Below are 9420 nucleotides of genomic sequence, written 5' to 3' on the forward strand. Positions count from 1 at the left end.
AAGCTTCATCTGTGTTCTACTATGGTGCTTTTAGTGTCTCCGCATACCGCAGCACGCGACATAGCTTTCCAGACGATAAGTACAACCGTTTCAGAGAGAAGAGCGGCCAATGTGACGATCTGGCTTTAAGTCGATTCGATAACAAATGACGAAAACGGACGGATTTCTCACGTTTTTACTACATATGAACACTTTTCACATTCTCCCGTGCAACTCGGCTGCTAGTCCTCCTTTTGATGCATAATCTTAAGGTCCTAGCTCATGTCCAGATCACCAAAGCAAGCTAAAAAGTCAATAATCGATACCTAAAACTTGAATTGTACTACTTCTTACTGGCTATTACATCATCTTAGAAGCTTCATCTGTGTTCTACTATGGTGATTTTATTGTCTCCGCATACCGCAGCACGCGACATAGCTTTGCAGACGATAAGTACAACCGTTTCAGAGAGAAGAGCGGCCAATGTGACGATCTGGCTTTAAGTCGATTCGATAACAAATGACGAAAACGGACGTATTTCTCAAGTTTCTACTACATATGAACACATTTCACATTCTCCCGTGCAACTCGGCTGCTAGTCCTCCTTTAATGCAGAATCTTAAGGTCCTAGCTCATGTCCAAGGCACCAAAGCCAGCTAAAAAGTCAATAATCTATACCTAAAACATGAATTGTACTACTTCTTACTGGCTATTACATCAACTTAGAAGCTTCATCTGTGTTCTACTATGGTGCTTTTAGTGTCTCCGCATACCGCAGCACGCGACATAGCTTTGAGGACGATAAGTACAACCGTTTCAGAGAAAAGAGGGGCCAATTTGACGATCTGGCTTTAAGTCGATTCGATAACAAATGACGAAAACGGACGGATTTCTCAGGTTTTTACTACATATGAACACTTTTCACATTCTCCCATGCAACTCGGCTGCTAGTCCTCCTTTTGATGCAGAATCTTAAGGTCCTAGCTCATGTCCAAGGCACCAAAGCCAGCTAAAAAGTCAATAATCGATACCTAAAACTTGAAGTGTACTACTTCTTACTGGCTATTATATCAACTTAGAAGCTACATTTGTGTTCTACTATGGTGATTTTATTGTCTCCGCATACCGCAGAACGCGACATAGCTTTGCAGACGATAAGTACAACCGTTTCAGAGCGAAGAGCGGCCAATGTTACGATCGGGCTTTAAGTCGATTCGATAACAAATGACGAAAACGGACGGATTTCTCAGGTTTCTACTACATATCAACACATTTCACATTCTCCCGTGCAACGCGGCTGCTAGTCCTCCTTTAATGCAGAATCTTAAGGTCCTAGCTCATGTCCAAGGCACCAAAGCCAGCTAAAAAGTCAATAATCTATACCTAAAACTTGAACTGTACTCCTTCTTACTGGCTATTACATCAACTTAGAAGCTACATCTGTGTTCTACTATGGTGCTTTTAGTGTCTCCGCATACCGCAGCACGCGACATAGCTTTGAGGACGATAAGTACAACCGTTTCAGAGAGAGGAGCGGCCAATGTGACGTTCTGGCATTAAGCCGATTCGATAACAAATGACGAAAACGGACGGATTTCTCAGGTTTTTACTACATATGGACACTTTTCACATTCTCCCGTGCAACTAGGCTGCTAGTCCTCCTATCATGCAGAATCTTAAGATCCTCGCTCATGTCCAGATCACCAAAGCCAGCTAAAAAGTCAATAATCGATACCTAAAACTTGAATTATACTACTTCTTACTGGCTATTACATCATCTTAGAAGCTTCATCTGTGTTCTACTATGGTGCTTTTAGTGTCTCCGCATACCGCAGCACGCGACATACCTTTCCAGACGATAAGTACAACCGTTTCAGAGAGAAGAGCGGCCAATGTGACGATCTGGCTTTAAGTCGATTCGATAACAAATGACGAAAACGGACGGATTTCTCAGGTTTTTACTACATATGAACACTTTTCACATTCTCCCGTGCAACTCGGCTGCTAGTCCTCCTTTTGATGCAGAATCTTAAGGTCCTAGCTCATGTCCAAGGCACCAAAGCCAGCTAAAAAGTCAATAATCGATACCTAAAACTTGAGGTGTACTACTTCTTACTTTCTATTATATCAACTTAGAAGCTTCATCTGTGTTCTACTATGGTGATTTTATTGTCTCCGCATACCGCAGCACGCGACATAGCTCTGCAGACGATAAGTACAACGGTTTCAGAGAAAGGAGGGGCCAATCTGACGATCTGGCTTTAAGTCGATTCGATAACAAATGACGAAAACGGACAGATTTCTCAGGTTTTTACTACATATGAACACTTTTCACATTCTCCCGTGCAGCTCGGATGCTAGTCCTCCTTTCATGCAGAATCTTAAGGTCCTAGCTCATGTCCAAGGCACCAAAGCCAGCTAAAAAGTAAATAATCAGTACCTTAAACTTGAATTGTACTACTTCTTACTGGCTATTACATCAACTTAGAAGCTTCATCTGTGTTCTACTATGGTGCTTTTAGTGTCTCCGCATACCGCAGCATGCGACATAGCTTTGCAGACGATAAGTAGAACCGTTTCAGAGAGAAGAGCAGCCAAGTGACGATCTGGCTTTAAGTCGATTCGATAGCAAATGACGAAAACGGACGGATTTCTCAGGTTTTTACTACATATGAACACTTTTCACATTCTCCCGTGCAACTCAAGTGCTAGTCCTCCTTTCATGCAGAATCTTAAGGTCCTAGCTCATGTCCAGGGCACCAAAGCCAGCTAAGAAGTCAATAATCGATACCTAAAACTTCAGTTGTACTACTTCTTACTGGCTATTACATCAACTTACAAGCTTCATCTGTGTTCTACTATGGAGCTTTTAGTGTCTCCGCATACCGCAGCACGCGACATAGCTTTGCAGACGATAAGTACAACCGTTTCAGAGAGAAGAGCGGCCAATGTGACGATCTGGCTTTAAGTCGATTCAATAACAAATGACGAAAACGGACGTATTTCTCAAGTTTCTACTACATATGAACACATTTCACATTCTCCCGTGCAACTCGGCTGCTAGTCCTCCTTTAATGCAGAATCTTAAGGTCCTAGCTCATGTCCAAGGCACCAAAGCCAGCTAAAAAGTCAATAATCTATACCTAAAACATGAATTGTACTACTTCTTACTGGCTATTACATCAACTTAGAAGGTTCATCTGTGTTCTACTATGGTGCTTTTAGTGTCTCCGCATACCGCAGCACGCGACATAGCTTTGAGGACGATAAGTACAACCGTTTCAGAGAAAAGAGGGGCCAATTTGACGATCTGGCTTTAAGTCGATTCGATAACAAATGACGAAAACGGACGGATTTCTCAGGTTTTTACTACATATGAACACTTTTCACATTCTCCCATGCAACTCGGCTGCTAGTCCTCCTTTTGATGCAGAATCTTAAGGTCCTAGCTCATGTCCAAGGCACCAAAGCCAGCTAAAAAGTCAATAATCGATACCTAAAACTTGAAGTGTACTACTTCTTACTGGCTATTATATCAACTTAGAAGCTACATTTGTGTTCTACTATGGTGATTTTATTGTCTCCGCATACCGCAGAACGCGACATAGCTTTGCAGACGATAAGTACAACCGTTTCAGAGCGAAGAGCGGCCAATGTTACGATCGGGCTTTAAGTCGATTCGATAACAAATGACGAAAACGGACGGATTTCTCAGGTTTCTACTACATATCAACACATTTCACATTCTCCCGTGCAACGCGGCTGCTAGTCCTCCTTTAATGCAGAATCTTAAGGTCCTAGCTCATGTCCAAGGCACCAAAGCCAGCTAAAAAGTCAATAATCGATACCTAAAACTTGAATTGTACTCCTTCTTACTGGCTATTACATCAACTTAGAAGCTACATCTGTGTTCTACTATGGTGCTCTTAGTGTCTCCGCATACCGCAGCACGCGACATAGCTTTGAGGACGATAAGTACAACCGTTTCAGAGAGAGGAGCGGCCAATGTGACGTTCTGGCATTAAGCCGATTCGATAACAAATGACGAAAACGGACGGATTTCTCAGGTTTTTACTACATATGGACACTTTCCACATTCTCCCGTGCAACTAGGCTGCTAGTCCTCCTATCATGCAGAATCTTAAGATCCTCGCTCATGTCCAGATCACCAAAGCCAGCTAAAAAGTCAATAATCGATACCTAAAACTTGAATTATACTACTTCTTACTGGCTATTACATCATCTTAGAAGCTTCATCTGTGTTCTACTATGGTGCTTTTAGTGTCTCCGCATACCGCAGCACGCGACATAGCTTTCCAGACGATAAGTACAACCGTTTCAGAGAGAAGAGCGGCCAATGTGACGATCTGGCTTTAAGTCGATTCGATAACAAATGACGAAAACGGACGGATTTCTCAGGTTTTTACTACATATGAACACTTTTCACATTCTCCCGTGCAACTCGGCTGCTAGTCCTCCTTTTGATGCAGAATCTTAAGGTCCTAGCTCGTGTCCAAGGCACCAAAGCCAGCTAAAAAGTCAATAATCGATACCTAAAACTTGAGGTGTACTACTTCTTACTTTCTATTATATCAACTTAGAAGCTTCATCTGTGTTCTACTATGGTGATTTTATTGTCTCCGCATACCGCAGCACGCGACATAGCTCTGCAGACGATAAGTACAACGGTTTCAGAGAAAGGAGGGGCCAATTTGACGATCTGGCTTTAAGTCGATTCGATAACAAATGACGAAAACGGACAGATTTCTCAGGTTTTTACTACATATGAACACTTTTCACATTCTCCCGTGCAGCTCGGCTGCTAGTCCTCCTTTCATGCAGAATCTTAAGGTCCTAGCTTATGTCCAACGTAGCAAAGCCAGCTAAGAAGTCAACAATCAATACATAACACTTGAATTGTACTACTTCTTACTGGCTATTACATCAACTTAGAAGCTTCATCTGTGTTCTACTATGGTCCTTTTACAGTCTCCGCATACCGCAGCACGCGACATAGCTTTGCAGACGATAAGTACAACCGTTTCAGAGAGAAGAGCGGCCAATGTGACGATCTGGCTTTAAGTCGATTCGATATCAAATGACGAAAACGGACGGATTTCTCAGGTTTTTACTACATATGAACACTTTTCACATTCTCCCGTGCATCTCGGCTGCTAGATCGCGTTTCATGCAGAATCTTAAAGTCCTAGCTCATGTCCAAGGCACCAAAGACAGCTAAAACGTCAATAATCGATACCTAAAACTTGAATTGTACTACTTCTTACTGGCTATTACGTCAACTTAGAAGCTTCATCAGTGTTCTACTATGGTGCTTTTAGTGTCTCCGCATACCGCAGCACGCGACATAGCTTTCCAGACGATAAGTACAACCGTTTCAGAGGGAAGAGCGGCCATTTTGACGATCGGGCTTTAAGTCGATTCGATAACAAATGACGAAAACGGACGGATTTCTCAGGTTTTTACTACATATGAACACTTTTCACATTGTCCCGTGCTACTCGGCTGCTAGTCCTCCTTTCATGCAGAATCTTAATGTCCTAGCTCATGTCCAAGGCACCAAAGCCAGCTAAAAAGTCAATAATCGATACCCAAAACTTGAATTGTACTACTTCTTACTGGCTATTACATCAACTTAGAAGCTTCATCAGTGTTCTACTATGGTGCTTTTAGAGTCTCCGCGTACCGCAGCACGCGACATAGCTTTGCAGACGATAAGTACAACCGTTTCAGAGAGAAGAGCGGCCAATGTGACGATCGGGCTTTAAGTCGATTGGATAACAAATGACGAAAACGGACGGATTTCTCAGGTTTCTACTACTTATGAACACGTTTCACATTCTCCCGTGCAACGCGGCTGCTAGTCCTCCTTCTATGCAGAATCTTAAGGTTTTAGCTCATGTCCAAGGCACCAAAGCCAGCTAAAAAGTCAATAACTGATACCTAAAACTTGAATTGTACTACTTCTTACTGGCTATTACATCAACTTAGAAGCTTCATCTGTGTTCTACTATGGTGCTTTTAGTGTCTCCGCATACCGCAGCATGCGACATAGCTTTGCAGACGATAAGTAGAACCGTTTCAGAGAGAAGAGCAGCCAAGTGACGATCTGGCTTTAAGTCGATTCGATAACAAATGACGAAAACGGACGGATTTCTCAGGTTTTTACTACATGTGAACACTTTTCACATTCTCCCATGCAACTCGGCTGCTAGTCCTAATTTCATGCAGAATCTTAAGGTCCTAGCTCATGACCAAGGCACCAAAGCCAGCTAAGAAGTCAATAATCAATACATAAAACTTGAATTGTACTACTTCTTACTGGCTATTACATCAACTTAGAAGCTTCATCTGTGTTCTACTATGGTGCTTTTACAGTCTCCGCATACCGCAGCACGCGACATAGCTTTGCAGACGATAAGTACAACCGTTTCAGAGAGAAGAGCGGCCAATGTGACGATCTGGCTTTAAGTCGATTCGATAACAAATGACGAAAACGGACGGATTTCTCAGGTTTTAACTACATATGAACACTTTTCACATTCCCCGGTGCAACTCGGCTGCTAGTTCTAGTTTCATGCAGAATCTTAAGGTCCTAGGTCATGTCCAAGCCACCAAAGCCGGCCAAAAGGGAATAATCGATAACTAAAACTTGAATTGTACTACTTCTTCCTGGCTATTACTTCAACTTAGAAGCTTCTTCTGTGTTCTACTATGGTGCTTTTAGTGTCTCCGCATACCGCAGCACGCGACATAGCTTTGCAGACGATAAGTACAACCGTTTCAGAGAGAAGAGCGTCCAATGTGACGATCTGGCTTTAAGTCGATTCGATAACAAATGACGAAAACGGACGGATTTCTCAGGTTTTTACTACATATGAACACTTTTCACATTCTCCCGTCCAACTCGGCTGCTAGTCCTCCTTTCATGCATATTCTTAAGGTCCTAGCTCGTCGAAGGCACCAAAGCCAGCTAAAATGTCAATAATCAATACCTAAAACTTGAATTGTACTACTTCTTACTGGCTATTACATCAACTTAGAAGCTTCATCTGTGTTCTACTGTGGTGGTTTTAGTATCTCCGCATACCGCAGCATACGACATAGCTTTGTAAACAATAGGTAAACCGTTGCAGAGAGAAGAGCGGCCAATGTGACGATCGGGCTTTAAGTCGATTCGATAACAAATGACGAAAACGAACGGATTTCTCAGCTTTCTACTACTTATGAACACATTTCACATTCTCCCGTGCAACGCGGCTGCTAGTCCTCCTTCTATGCAGAATCTTAAGGTCCTAGCTCATGTCCAAGGCACCAAAGCCAGCTAAAAAGTCAATAATCGATACCTAAAACTTGAATTCTACTACTTCTTACTGGCTATTACATCAACTTAGAAGCTTCATCTGTGTTCTACTATGGTGCTTTTAGTGTCTCCGCACACCGCAGCACGCGACATAGCGTTGCAGACGATAAGTACAACCGTTTCAGGGATAAGAGCGGCCAAGTGACGATCTGGCTTTAAGTCGATTCGATAACAAATGACGAAAACTGACGGATTTCTCAGGTTTTTACTACATATGAACACGTTTCACATTCTCCCGTGCAACTCGGCAGCTAGTCCTCCTTGCATGGAGAATCTTAAGGTCCTAGATCATGTCCAAGGCACCAAAGCCAGCTAAACAATCAATAATCGATACCTAAAACTTGAATGGTACTACTTCTTACTGGCTATTACATCAACTTAGAAGCTTCATCTGTGTTCTAATATGGTGCTTTTAGTGTCTCCGCACACCGCAGCACGCGACATAGCTTTGCAGACGATAAGTACAACCGTTTCAGAGAGAAGAGCGGCCAATGTTACGATCTGGCTTTAAGTCGATTCGAAAACAAATGACGAAAACGGACGGATTTCTCAGGTTTTTACTACATATGAACACTTTTCACATTGTCCCGTGTAACTCGGCTGCTAGTCCTCCTTTCATGCAGATTCTTAAGGTCCTAGCTCATGTCCAAGGCACCAAATCCAGCTAAAAAGTCAATAATCAATACCTAAAACTTGAATTGTAAACTTCTTACTGGGTATTACATCAACTTAGAAGCTTCATCTGTGTTCTACTGTGGTGGTTTTAGTGTCTCCGCATACCGCAGCATACGACATAGCTTTGCAAACGATAAGTACAACCGTTTCAGAGTGAAGAGCGGCCAATGTGACGATCGGGCTTTAAGTCGATTCGATAACAAATGACGAAAACGAACGGATTTCTCAGGTTTCTACTACATATGAACACATTTCACATTCTTCCGTGCAACGCGGCTGCTAGTCCTCCTTCTATGCAGAATCTTAAGGTCCTAGCTCATGTCCAAGGCACCAAAGACAGCTAAAAAGTCAATAATCGATACCTAAAACTTGAATTGTACTACTTCTTACTGGCTATTACATCAACTTAGAAGCTTCATCTGTGTTCTACAATGGTGCTTTTAGTGTCTCCGCATACCGCAGCACGCGACATAGCTTTGCAGACGATAAGTACAACCGTTTCAGAGAGAAGAGCGGCCAATGTGACGATCTGGCTTTAAGTCGATTCGATAACAAATGACGAAAACGGACGGATTTCTCAGGTTTTTACTACATATGAACACTTTTCACATTCTCCCGTCCAACTCGGCTGCTAGTCCTCCTTTCATGCATATTCTTAAGGTCCTAGCTCGTCGAAGGCACCAAAGCCAGCTAAAATGTCAATAATCAATACCTAAAACTTGAATTGTACTACTTCTTACTGGCTATTACATCAACTTAGAAGCTTCATCTGTGTTCTACTGTGGTGGTTTTAGTATCTCCGCATACCGCAGCATACGACATAGCTTTGTAAACGATAAGTACAACCGTTTTAGAGAGAAGAGCGGCCAATGTGACGATCGGGCTTTAAGTCGATTCGATAACAAATGACGAAAACGAACGGATTTCTCAGGTTTCTACTACATATGAACACATTTCACATTCTCCCGTGCAACGCGGCTGCTAGTCCTCCTTCTATGCAGAATCTTAAGGTCCTAGCTCATGTCCAAGGCACCAAAGCCAGCTAAAAAGTCAATAATCGATACCTAAAACTTGAATTCTACTACTTCTTACTGGCTATTACATCAACTTAGAAGCTTCATCTGTGTTCTACTATGGTGCTTTTAGTGTCTCCGCACACCGCAGCACGCGACATAGCGTTGCAGACGATACGTACAACCGTTTCAGGGATAAGAGCGGCCAAGTGACGATCTGGCTTTAAGTCGATTCAATAACAAATGACGAAAACTGACGGATTTCTCAGGTTTTTACTACATATGAACACGTTTCACATTCTCCCGTGCAACTCGGCAGCTAGTCCTCCTTTCATGGAGAATCTTAAGGTCCTAGCTCATGTCCAAGGCACC

The sequence above is a fragment of the Schistocerca gregaria genome, unplaced genomic scaffold (assembly GCF_023897955.1).
Source record: "Schistocerca gregaria isolate iqSchGreg1 unplaced genomic scaffold, iqSchGreg1.2 ptg000387l, whole genome shotgun sequence".
Taxonomy (NCBI): domain Eukaryota; kingdom Metazoa; phylum Arthropoda; class Insecta; order Orthoptera; family Acrididae; genus Schistocerca; species Schistocerca gregaria.